This window comes from Salvelinus sp. IW2-2015, unplaced genomic scaffold (assembly GCF_002910315.2).
Source record: "Salvelinus sp. IW2-2015 unplaced genomic scaffold, ASM291031v2 Un_scaffold3264, whole genome shotgun sequence".
NCBI classification, from domain to species: Eukaryota; Metazoa; Chordata; class Actinopteri; order Salmoniformes; family Salmonidae; genus Salvelinus; species Salvelinus sp. IW2-2015.
The window spans coordinates 15,826-29,866 of record NW_019944550.1 but is presented as its reverse complement, the minus strand read 5'-3'; the positions used below and the strand labels follow the sequence as shown (position 1 = coordinate 29,866).

Genomic DNA, 14,041 nt, shown 5'->3' with positions numbered 1-14,041 from the left:
TCTGAAGTATAGTACTGTGGAGAGACCAGGAAGGAAACCACTTCCCCCTCTTTGAAGTATAGTACTGTGGAGAGACCAGGAAGGAAACCACATCCCCTCACTCTGAAGTATAGTACTGTGGAGAGACCAGGAAGGAAACCACATCCCCTCTCTGAAGTATAGTACTGTGGAGAGACCAGGAAGGAAACCACATCCCCTCTCTGAGGTATAGTACTGTGGAGAGACCAGGAAGGAAACCACATCCCCTCTCTGAAGTATAGTACTGTGGATAGAGACCAGGAAGGAAACCACATCCCCCTCTCTGAAGTATAGTACTGTGGAGAGAGACCAGGAAGGAAACCACATCCCTATCAGTACAGTAGATGGTCTTGATGTGGGCTCTTCCCATGATTAACAAAGAATCACAACCTCAATATACTGTACAGCACATTACAGTCAGTCCTTGTTCTATTTTGTTATCCGTTTTGGTCGGCCTCCGTTTGTATTTCCCTGATCCTGTGATGGATTTACCAACGATCGTTTTTTTTATTTTTTTTTTACAGTAGCTTTCAGAGCATGTTAGTGAACCTCACTAGCTTTTAGACGACATATGATATCCAAAGTAGTAGTGTCTAGGTGCACCCACAGCACTCCAGTCTAGATGATCTTCTATGGTTCCTCCCATGGTATTTCATCATTAGATTTCATTGATGGAGAGTTTGATGTGAGGAAGGAAACCTCTCGGTAAAGTAGACGGAATTGTGTGTTTGCTCTTCCCGTGGTATTACATCATTAGATTTATTTTTAAAAAACGGTTAGTTTGGATCCTGGATGTAGATTGGTTAATCCGTAGGTTATGCCTGTTTGGTGCATATCATATTTCCTTCATGGGTACTTTGGATCCTGGATGCAGATTGGTTCATCCGTAGGTAATGCCTGTTTGATGCATATCAGATTTCCTTAATGGGTGGTTTGATATGGACCGAATAGGACTTTCTGCTAACATGTGCGCGCTATGCAAACTAACAATCATATTTCCTTTCAGAGTGTTTGCTATTGGTCTGTGGATTGAATAGAGTCAAAGCATGTAGTACCATGCGATAGGGAACTAACCTCAGCGCCTTCAGGAAGGGACATCAGGGTTGAGTTGAGGATGATTCTGAATGGCCTTACTGACTGATAGCATGATGGATGACAGTGGTAAGTTGAGGATGATTCTGAATGGCCTTACTGACTGATAATGATGGATGACAGTGTTGAGTGAGGATGATTCTGAATGGCCTTACTGACTGATAATGATGGATGAAGCGGTTGAGTTGAGGATGATTCTGAATGGACTTACTGACTGATAATGATGGATGACAGTGTTGAGTTGAGGATGATTCTGAATGGCCTTACTGACGATAATGATGGATGACAGGGTTGAGTTGAGGATGATTCTGAATGCCTTATTGACTGATAATGATGGATGACAGTGTTGAGTTGAGGATGGTTCTGAATGGCCTTACTGACTGATAATGATGGATGACAGTGTTGAGTGAGGATGATTCTGAATAGCCTTACTGACCGATAATGATGGATGACAGTGTTGAGTTGAGGATGATTCTGAATGCCTTACTGACATAATGATGGATGACAGTGTTGAGTGAGGATGATTCTGAATGCCTTACGCGACTGATAATGATGGATGACAGGGTTGAGTTGAGGATGATTCTGAATGACCTTATTGACTGATAATGATGGATGACAGGGTTGAGTTGAGGATGATTCTGAATGCGCTTACTGACTGATAATGATGGATGACAGTGTTGAGTTGAGGATGATTCTGAATGGTCTTATTGACTGATAATGATGGATGACAGGGTGAGTTGAGGATGATTCTGAATGGTCTTATTGACTGATAATGATGGATGACAGGGTGAGTTGAGGATGATTCTGAATGGTCTTATTGACTGATAATGATGGATGACAGGTTGAGTTGAGGATGATTCTGAATGGCCTACTGACTGATAATGATGGATGACAGTGTTGAGTTGAGGATGATTCTGAATGACCTATTGACTGATAATGATGGATGACAGTGTTGAGTTGAGGATATTCTGAATGGTCTTACTGACTGATAATATGTGGATGACAGTGTTGAGTTGAGGATGATTCTGAATGACCTTATTGACTGATAATGATGGATGACAGTGTTGAGTTGAGGATGATTTTGAATGGCCTTACTGACTGATAAACGCTTTGCTTGAAGCTTGACGCCATACTTTGGATTTGCCTTGATGTTATATTGTTTTTCTTTCATGATTAGCCCCCCCCCCCACCCCCCCTCCAGTTGCACTTGAATGCCCATACTGCCGTATCTTTTACGTTCTTCTTCTCTTTGTATGGCTTTCTGCATACAGTGCTGCTCTTGTCTTCTTTTCCTTGTGTGTTTCTCCTCGCGTTAAATGTTCTCTTTGTTTTCAGATTAGTTTCATGTCTTCTTCTTCTCTTTCTCTTGTCTACTTTCCTTCTCCTCTCGTCCTTTTCTGTCCGCTTCTCTCCACGTCTCTCTTACCTCCCTGTCCCTGCGCTAATCCCCACTTCCTACCCCCCCCCCCCCCCCACCACCACCACCACCACCTCCTGTTTCCTCTGTCCCGCCCCCTCCCCTGACAGACCTATCCGATTTCAAGAACAATAACAATAATCGCCAAGCTGTCAATCAAAAGGATGATCTCTCCACAGTGAACAATGCCACGACGGGGATGAGCCCTCCCCCTCTCTGTCCGCCCTGTCCAGTCGAGCCGGATCCATCGCCAGCCTCCACGACCGTATCATGTTCAGCCCGGAAGCGAGGAGGCCATCGAGAGACTCAAGGTGAACTGATCACTTGATTGATTGATGAATTAATTAATTTATTGATTTATTGATTAAGTCATTTATTACAGTCAGACATTAATACCGTCTGTCCCACGTATTGAACACTGGAGGGTTCACAACTTTTTGTCATATTTTTGGGGGATTTCATCAGGAAACGGAGAAGATCATTGCTGAGCTCAATGAGACCTGGAAGAGAAACTTCGCAGGACAGAAGCCATCAGAATGGAAAGGTGAGTAACTTCCACATCTCTATTTACAGTTATAGATTTATAAGGAAAGCCCATACAGTTTTACAGTAATATTATAAGGAAAGCCCATTCAGTTTTACAGTATAGATTATAAGGAAAGGCCAATACAGTTTTACAGTATAGATTATAAGAAAGGCCATACAGTTTTACAGTATTATATTATAAGGAAAGGCCAATACAGTTTTACAGTATAGATTATAAGGAAAGCCCATACAGTTTTACAGTATAGATTATAAGGAAAGCCCATACAGTTTTACAGTATATATTATAAGGAAAGCCCATACAGTTTTACAGTATAGATTATAAGGAAAGGCCATACAGTTTTACAGTATAGATTATAAGGAAAGCCCATACAGTTTTACAGTACAGAGTATAGGGAAAGCCCATACAGTTTTACAGTATAGATTATAAGGAAAAGGCCATACAGTTTTACAGTATAGTTATAAGGAAAGGCCAATACAGTTTTACAGTATAGATTATAGGAAAGGCCAATACAGTTTTACAGTATAGATTATAAGAAAGGCCATACAGTTTTACAGTATAGATTATAAGAAAGGCCAATACAGTTTTACAGTATAGATTATAAGGAAAAGGCCAATACAGTTTTACAGTATAGATTATAAGGAAAGGCCAATACAGTCTCCCGATCAAAGGAACATGGAAGGAATAGGAGACCAGCTACAGGGTTGGGGTCAATTCAAATTAAATTCAGTTAATTCAGGAAGTAAATGAAATACAAGTTCAATAATTGAAAAAAGGGCTTTTCTTTTAATTGACTTTTCAATAAGCCAAAAAGGAGAAAACTATTTATTTAGAAAGTTTTACATTTTAAATTCAAATCACTTCCTGAATTGACAGATTTGAATTTGAATTGACCCCAACCCTGGCCGTTGTACAACTGTCCCTTCTCTTCCACAGAGAGGCCCTGCTGGCTGAGATGGCGTGGCTATGAGGAAGACGGAGGAACCGTGGGCGTTTTCTCCCCAAGAAGGTAAGACAGGATTAGGTTAGGTTAGGTTAGGTTAGGGTTAGGTTAGGTTAGGTTAGGGTCAGACATCAAACACATTAACAGGTTAGGTTAGGGTTAGGTTAGGAACCGTGGCGTGTTCTCCCCCAAGAAGGTAAGACCTCAACACATTAACAGACATCATTTAACAGGTTAGGTTAGGTTGGTTAGGTTTAGTTAGGGTAAGACATCAACACATTAACTACATCATTTAACAGGTTAGGTTAGGGTTGGTTGAGATTAGGTCAGTGTTTAGGTCAGGATTAGGTCAGGTTAGGTCAGGTTAGTCAGGTTAGGTTAGGGTTAGGTCAGGTTAGGTTAGGTCAGGTCTACGGTTAGTTAGGTTAGGTTAGGTTAGGTTAGGTCAGGGTTAGGTTTATGGTTAGGGTTAGTTTAGGTCAGGCTTCTTAATCAGGTTTTAGGTTAGGTCAGGGTTAGGTTAGTGTTAGGTCAGGGTTAGGGTTAGATTAGGGTTAGGTCAGGGTTAGGTCAGGGTTAGGTTAGGGTTAGGTTAATGATACTTTGCACTAGAGAGAAGTCAACAATGGTACGTACCTGCAGTGCATTGGGAAAGTATTCAGACCCCTTGACTTTTTCCACATTTTGTTACGTTACAGCCTTATTATAAAATGGATTCAATCGTTTTTTTCCCTCATCAATCTTCACACAATACCCCATAATGACATTACAATAGCCCATAATGACGTCACAATACCCCATKATGACATCACAATACCCCATAATGACGTCACACTACCCCATAATGACATCACAATACCCCATAATGACGTCACAATACCCCATAATGACATCACAATACCCCATAATGACAAAGAAAAGACTGTTTTGTAGAAATGTTAGCAAATGTGTAAAAAATAATAACATTTACATAAGTATTCAGACCCTTTACTCAGTACTTTGTTGAACCACCATTGGCAGCGATTACAGCCTCGAGTCTTCTTGGGTATGATGCTACAAGCTTGGCACACCTGTATTTGGGGAGTTTCTCCCATTCTTCTCTGCAGATCCTCTCAAGCTCTGTCAGGTTGGATGGGGAGAGTTGCTGCACAGCTATTTTCAGGTCTCTCCAGAGATGTTCGATCGGGTTCAAGTCCGGGCTCTGACTGGGCCACTCAAGGATATTCAGAGACTTGTCCCGAAGCCACTCCTGCGTCGTCTTGGCTGTGTGCTGTGGTGGCATATTTCTGCTTTACCAAATGAGGAGAGTTACAAACTTCACACACCAGTCAGAGTTATACTTAAACTACATCTTTAATAATAAGAGCTTTGCAATAGCAATTTTGACTTTCAATGATGCGCTATCTCTAATGAACCATTGAAAAGTACCAACAGAAATGTACAAAGATATTTTATAGCCAAGATACACCCCTCTCAACTTACATGACGAACCACAGATCTTAGGAACAGTTCACAAAGGTTAAGATCTGTATGAAAGATATCTATAAAACATAGCAGACAGTTACTGCTGTGTCAACAGTTTTCATTGTAAAGACCAGTGTCTGGCCCTCCTACTCCAAACAGGAACCGTCTCTCCCTGATACGGCATAGAACAGAACCATTAGCTCATGTTKTCTGGAATGCTCTTTAGGTTTTATCACCCAAAGACATCGTAAATCTCCTGTCAGTGTTATCTCATAGAGGCCCATCCTCAGTAGAACACACAATAGTTAACAGAATATTCTATAAAACAACCATTATAATGCAATACAAGCATTATAACATAATCTTGCAATTTTCCACGACAGTGCTTTGGGTCATTGTTCTGTTGGAAGGTGAACCTTCACCCCAGTCTGAGGTCCTGAGCGCTCTGGAGCAGGTTTTCATCAAGGATCTCTCTGTACTTTGCTCCGTTCATCTCTCCCTTGATCCTGACTAGTCTCCCAGTCCCTGCCACTAAAAAACATCCCCACAGCATGATGCTGCCAACACCATGCTTCACCATAGGGATGGTGACCGGTTTCCTCCAGACGTGATGGTTGGCATTCAGGCCAAAGAGTTCAATCTTGGTTTCATCAGACCAAACCTTGTTTCTCATGGTCTGAGAGTCTTTAGGTGCCTTTTGGCAAACTCCAAGTGGGCTGTCATGTGCCTTTTACTGAGGAGTGTCTTCTGTCTGGCCACTCTATCATAAAGGCCTGATTGGTGGAGTGCTGCAGAGATGGTTGTCCTTCTGGAAGGTTCTCCCATCTCCACAGAGGAACTCTGGAGCTCTGTCAGAATGACTATTGTGTTCTTGGTCARCTGCCTGAGAAAGGCCCTTCTCCCCTGTTTGCTCAGTTTGGCCGGGTGGCCAGCTCTAGGAAGKGTCTTTGTGGTTCCTAACTTCTTCCATTTAAGAATGATGGAGGCCACTGTGTTCTTGGGGACCTTCAATGCTGCAGAAATGTTTTGGTACCCTTCCTCAGATCTGTGCCTCGACACAATCCTGTCTTGGAGCTCTACGGACAAATCCTTCGACCTCATGGCCTGTTTTTATCTCTGACATGCGCTGTCAACTGTGGGACCTTATATAGACAGGTGTGTGCCTTTCTAAATCATGTCCAATCAAATGAATTTACCACAGGTGGACTCCAATCAAGTTGTAGAAACATATCATGGGATGATCAATGGAAAGAGGGTACACCTGAGCTCAATTTCAGGTCTCATAGCAAAAGGTCTGACTACTTATGTAAATAAGGCATTTCTATATATTTTTTTTTTAATACATTTGCAAAAATGTCAAAAAACCTGTTTTCACTTTGTCATTATGGGGTATTGTGATGTCATTATGGGGTATTGTGATGTCATTATGGGGTATTGTGATGTCATTATGGGGTATTGTGATGTCATTAGGGGGGGTATTGTGATGTCATTATGGGGTATTGTGATGTGTCATTATTGGGGGTATTGTTGATGTCATTATGGGGTATTGTGATGTTCATTATGGGGTGTTGTGATGTCATTATGGGTATTGTGATTTCATTATGGGGTATTGGGATGTCCATTATGGGGTATCTGTGATGTCATTATGGGTATTGTGATGTCATTATGGGTATTGTGATGTCATTATGGGGTATTGTGATGTCATATGGGGTATTGTGATGTCATTATGGGGTATTGTGATGTCATTATGGGTATGTGATGTCATTATGGGTATTGTGATGTCATTATGGGGTATTGGGATGTCATTATGGGGTATTGGGATGTCATTATGGGGTATTGGGATGTCATTATGGGTATTTGTGATGTCATTTATGGGGTATTGTGATGTCATTATGGGTATTGTGGATGTCATTATGGGGTATTGTGATGTCATTATGGGGTATTGTGTGTACATTGATGAGGACCTTTTTTTTTATTTATTCCATTTTAGAATAAGGCTGTAACGTAACAGAATGTGGTAAAAGTGAAAGGGTCTGAATACTTCCCCGAATGAACTGTATGTTCTTTAATGAGCCTTCTATGGAGCTTCCCATGCTGTCACAGAAGAGTTAAATGGAAAAGATAGGAAGTACTCCCTCTATTTAACTCTATGGATCTGGATATCCTCCATATTTTCAGTGGTTGAGCAAGTTTAAATAGACTTGAAAAGAAAATAGTTTTTATGTTGATGCATTAATGTGGATTTACTTCCAAGCCCTCGTCATCAGAGCAGAGCAGAAAGCCCGAGGCTGTGTTCATTGACACAGTAGGGCTGTTCTCACCCAATGAGGTTGGTCCCTCTGACGTGTCCAATCTCCCATACTGGATGCTCTGCTCTGTCTGGAGACTCCTACTCCTACTCTGAGTGCTTCGCTAGACTGTGACCTTAACATATCCTTCTGCTTCAACTCTCTTGATTCCTCGTTCTGTTTGATTAAAGAGAGCATGTATCAACACAGCCCGTATTAAAACGTTGGACATGTGTATACTTTATACCTATCCAGACCTTTCAGATCTGCGCACATTGAAGGACTAAGGCCAAGAGAATTGGGATAGGGTGTGCCTTTCCCTGATATGTCCTCCGTCTCCCATCTCAGCCTGTATACATAAGTCTCTCTAGCTTTAATTGGAACCAGACTGTTATGTACAGCTTTACAGCAGGGGAGGAGATCAACCAACTGTTTCCTTGTTCATTAAATTACAGATTTTGATTAATTTAGTCTTCTTCTCCTTGAATCTACTTCATTATTCCAAGCAAACAAAGTCGTTAGTATTCACTCCGCTTCAAGCTTCAAGCAGCAGAGTGATGTAAACACAGAGAAGCAAACACATTCACTATATTTATGAACATGTATAGCATTTGTGTTTTCCTAGTTCGCCAGCTGTTGTTTGATGGGTATAAATGACTCACACAGAGATGCTGTTAATCCCTTGGGGTGTCTGGCTACTTTGTGTTTCTTTAAACTCCTCCTCGTCTCCTATCTAAAGAGGGAGTCTCTGGGTTCTGTCCACAATGGCACCCTAATCCCTACATAGTGCACGATATAGAGAATAAGGTTCCATTTTGGGTTCAATTTGGGACACATCCTCTGTGCTTCTCTACAGGCACCAGATTTTATTTTATTTATTTCACCTTTATTTAACCAGGTAGGCAAGTTGAGAACAAGTTCTCATTTACAATTCCGACCTGGATCTATGGATTGAGTGTGTTTTTATTCAGTTCATTCTAAAGCTGACATATGGAATTGTTTTAAGATGGTCATACTATGGACCATTTAGCAAATTCTAAATTTTAGGACCCCTTTATGTATCAAAAAATAAATCAAAAAAATGATTTGATAAAATAACCCTTAGAAACGCATTGAAAGACACGTTCATAAATGGCAAAAAGGACAGTCAAAAATACAAATAAGAAGAAACAATGTTTTGAAGTGTTTGTCGTAAATCTTGCAAATATTTAAAAAACTCGGGAAATATTTAGCTTTTTCTTTTTACACATATTTATCTCCTTTTTTGGGGTATAAAACTACCTTCATACTTCCATTTGTTTTTTTAAACCAGTAACGGTTACCTTCAGACGGGTCCCGTGACACTTGTAGAACAAAATGGAGAACAGTTTTTGTAGGTCAAACCATTCAGATTAAAAAAGAAATGTAACTTAGATTGACCCACCGGTGCGTCAGTCGACTCTAGGGGGTTAAATCGAATGCCTCTAACAATGCTGTAATTGTATATTTGAAATTTGTAATTAAGATATATTGCATAACACATTTGAATGCCTCTGACCCTAGATCAATATTGGAGTCATGTCCCGCAACAGGGCAGGTTCCTTGATAACACCATGGAACCTTTCTAGCACAGCGATTTAAATACTTAAGGGGAGGGAGTTAAATGTGCTGAGGGTAATAAGTGATGGTGTAAAGCTGTGATGTGATGTGATATGCTGTGATATGCTGTGATATGCTGTGATATGCTGTGATATGCTGTGATATGCTGTGAAATGCTGTGATATGCTGTGATATGCTGTGCTATGCTGTGATATGCTGTGGTAAACTGTGATATGCTGTGCTAAACTGTGATATAGTGATACACCAATATGCAATTTTTGGCCGATACCGATTTCCGATATTTTCTTTACCCCCAAAAAAACTATACCGAATCCCGGTAACCAGTATACAAAAATGTGCGGCCTTTTAAGCATTCTAGTACAGTTAAAGAGTTAACACACACACACATGGACGCAGCGGTCTAAGGCACTGCATCTCAGTGCAAGAGGCATCACTACAGTCTCTGGTTCGAATCCAGGCTGTATCACATCCGGCAGTGATTGGGAGTCAGTAAAACATAATCCAAATCTATTTCTTTGACTTACTTGCTGTGTTGTTTCGTGGTTCATTTGTTCAGTCGTTTCATTCTCAACCAGGATTTCATCATACATGTCAAGCAGTGAAGTTTCTGCTCTGTCTGTCCGTGGCCTCTCTTCCTCGGTGCGCACTGTCACTGTGTCCGTTTCCATCTTGTCCAGCTGTGTATGTAACATTTCACGTAAACCCTGTTTCTTGTCTGCATCAAAGTTGCAGTCCTTGTACATAGCATTGAGCACGGTGGCGACACAGTAAAGAGAGAATGCCACCAAATCGCTTGTTCACAGTCTGTGTCGACAGTTTTGTTGAGCAGGCGTTTCAATGACATGACAGAGGGTATCACGTCTGGTGCAGAATCAGTTGATGAGCTTATTTCTCGTGTCAGTTGTTTGAATGGAGCTAGCTAGCTTGTTCATGTTTCCAAGTTTTAAACATGTTCTCAAATGCCATTGAAATAGCAGCAGCGGTATGACAACCAGCAGATTCATGAGCATGCAATACGACTATCCTCAGTACGAAATCCTCGACGACCCACTGTGCTGTCAGACTCAGCATGCTCATGGGGCTGATATCGCTGGTCCAAATGTCAGTCGTGAAGCTAATAGCAGTGATGCTATTACTGTGTAACTCCGGTAGGGCAACATCTGACAAATTGCACCTACTTTGTAGTGTGTACCGGTGCTCAACCAGTCGGCGAAAGCCAACATCACCCACGACGAGCTAAATGCATTTTATGCTCGCTTCGAGGGAAGCAACACTGAAGCATGCACGAGATCACCAGCTGTTCTGGATGACTGTGTGATAAGGCTCTCGGTAGCCGATGTGAGCAAGACCTTTGAACAGGTCAACATTCACAAAGCCGCGGGGCCAGATGGATTACCAGGACATGTACTCAGAGCATGCGCTGACCAACTGTCAAGTGTCTTCACTGACATTTTCAACGTCTCCCTGACTGAGTCTGTCATATCTACGTTTCAAGCAGACCACCATGGTCCCTATGCCCAAAGACGCAAAGGTAACTTAAATGATTACCGCCCCATGGCACTCATGTCGGTAGCCATGAAGTGCTTTGAAAGGCTGGTCATGGCTCACATCAACAGTATCCTCAAGGACACCCTAGACCCACTCCAATTCACATACCGCCCCAACAGATCCACAGATGACGCAGTCTCAATCGCACTCCACACTGCCCTTTTCCAGCTGGACAAAAGGAACACCTATGTGAGAATGCTGTTCATTGACTACAGCTCAGCGTTCAACACCATAGTGCCCACAAAGCTCATCAATAAGCTCAGGACTCTGTGACTTAACACCTCCCTCTGCAACTGGATCCTGGACTTCCTGACGGGCCGCCCCCCAGGTGGTAAGGGTAGGCAACAACACATCTGCCACGCTGATCCTCAACACTGGGGCCCCTCAGGGGTGTGTGCTCAGTCCCCTCCTGTACTCCCTGTTCACTCATGACTCCCTGTTCACCCATGGAGTCAAACACGACTCCAACATCATCATTAAGTTTGCTGACGACACAACAGTGACAACCAATGAGACAGCCTATAGGGAGGAGGTCAGAGAAATGGCGATGTGGTTTCCAGGACAACAACCTCTCCCTCAATGTGAGCAAGACAAAGGGGCTGATCGTGGACTACAGGAAAAGGCAGGCCGAACAGGCCTCCATTAACATCGACGGGGCTTTAGTGGTGCGGGTCGAGAGTTTCAAGTTCCTTGGTGTCCACATCACCAAGGATCAGTGGTCTAAACACACCAAGACTAATACTGAACATAATAAATGTTTCATGAGCGTGAAATAAAAATATCCCTAAAATAGTTGTTTGTGTGCGCGTCTGTAAGTTGTTGTTCAGATGTATACGTTTGTATAGATAGTAAAAATATATATATATATAAAATATGAAAGTAGGTTTAACAAATGATATGACCACATTTGATACATTAGATGAGACAACAGGTAAATGACGTCCCATTTGAACCTACATGAACACTTATGAACCCATATGAACCTAAATGAACACTTATGAACCTATATGAACCCATATGAACACTTATGAACCTAAATGAACACTTAAACCTATATGAACCCATATGAACCCATGTGCACCCATGTGCACCCATATGAACCCAAATTAACCCATATGAACCTATAAGAACCCATATGAACCTATAAGAACCCATATGAACCTAAATGAACCCATATGAACCTATATGAACCCTTCTTGCTGTAGACTCCTCACCTGGTGAACCTCAACGAGGACCCCCTGATGTCAGAGTGCCTGCTGTACTACATCAAAGACGGCGTCACCAAGTAAGAGAGATGTCATAAGAGTAATGTATGAGACTTCACAATGGCTTTTATACTACGTTATGTATCTTTTATGTATAATATCACACATTTTGTATACAATACCCAATAATATTGACTCCTTTCTTTGCCAGGGTTGGTCGTGTGGACGCCAGCAGCAGACAGGACATTGTCCTCAGTGGTCACTTCATCAAGGATGAACACTGTACATTTACCTCTACAACGGGACCCATTGGAGAAGGTGAGATATTGGACCCTGCTGGGCATGCTTTGGTTCTGCTCTCTCCCTCCCTCTCTCTCTCTCTGCTCTCTCTGCCCTCTGCTCTCTCTGCTCTCTGCTCTCTCCCTCTCTCTCCCTCTCTCTCTCTCTGCTCTCTCCCTCTCTCTCTCTCTGCTCTCTCCCTCTCTCTCTCTCTCTCTCTCTCTCTCTCTGTCTCTCTCCCTCTCTCTCTCTGCTCTCTGCTCTCTCCCTCTCTGCCCTCTGCTCTCTCTGCTCTCTGCTCTCTCCCTCTCTCTCTCTCTCTCTGTCTCTCTCCCTCTCTCTCTCTCTGCTCTCTGCTCTCTCCCTCTCTCTCCCTCTCTGCTCTCTCTGCTCTCTGCTCTCTCCCTCTCTCTCTCTGCTGCTCGTGTCCTCTCTGATCTCTCTTCTCTCCTCCTCCCTTCTTCTTCTCTCAGGAGAATCCTCTCTCCTCTCCCCGTCGTTCCTCCTCTGCATCTCTCTCTCTCTCTGCTCTCTCTGATCTCTCTGCTCTCTGATCTCTCTGCCCTCTCTCTCTTCTCGTCTCTCTCTGATCTCTCTCTGATCTCTCCTCTCTCTCTCTCTCTCTTGATCTCTCTTCTCTCTTGCTCTCTCTCTCTCTGCTCTCTCACTGATTAGAGGCTGGGTGTGTTATTATGGTTCGTGTGGATACTGTACCATACGTCACAATTCTCTATTATTTTCCTTAAAGAGCACTATCTTACTTGAAATTAAAAGCAAGGATAGGATTTGGTAAGAGACCATGCACAAACGCAAACTTCATGGAAAAGGGTGATAATTAAGATGCAGTGTAGTGTCTCGGAAGGTCTATCTCCCTCATGTCTGTCTCCCTTCTCCCCAGTAGCAGTCACCCTGGAGCCCTGTGAGGAGCTGAGACCTACGTCAACGGGAGAGGGTCACAGAGCCTACAGTCCTCAAATCAGGTGGGTCAACTCTGCTCTCTCTCTCTCTCTCTCTCTCTCTCTCTGCTCCCCCTCTCTTCTCTTCTCTCTCTCTCTCTCTCTCTCTCTCTCTCTCTCTCTCTCTCTCTCTCTCTCCCCCTCTTTCCCTCTTCATCCACTGCGCCCTCTCGTCACCCCCTCTCTCTCTCTCTCCCCTCTCTTCTCTCTCTCTCTCTCTCTCTCTTTCCTCTCTCACTCTCTCTCTCTTTCCCTCTCCTTCACTTCGCCCCTCTCTCCTCTCCTCTCTCTCTCTCTATCTCTCTCTCTCTCTTTCCCTCTCTCACTCTCTCTCTCTCTCTCTCTCTCTCTCTCTCTCTCTCTCTCTCTCTCTCTCTCTCTCTCTCTCTCTCTGTCTGTCTCTCTGTCTTCTGTCTGTCTCTCTTCCTCTCTCTCCTCTTCTCCCTCTCTTTCCCTCTTCACCGCCTTCTCTCTCTCCTCTCTCCTCTCTCCCTCTCTCTCCTCTCTCTATCTCTCTCTCTCTTTCCTCTCTCACTCGCCCTCTCTCTCTCTCTCTCCTCTCTCTCTATCTCTCTCTCTCTTTCGCCTCTCTCACCCTCTCTTCTCTCTCTCTCTCTCTCTTTCTTCTCTCTCTCTCTCTCTCTCCTCTCCTCTCTCCTCTCTCTCTTCTTTTCTCCTCCTCTCTCTT

General features: G+C 43.0%; 1 pseudogene; it reads left to right on the top strand.

The window, feature by feature from the left end:
• Positions 1-14,041, top strand: part of LOC112075601 (kinesin-like protein KIF1A) — a 56,195-nt pseudogene that overhangs the window by 28,639 nt on the left and 13,515 nt on the right.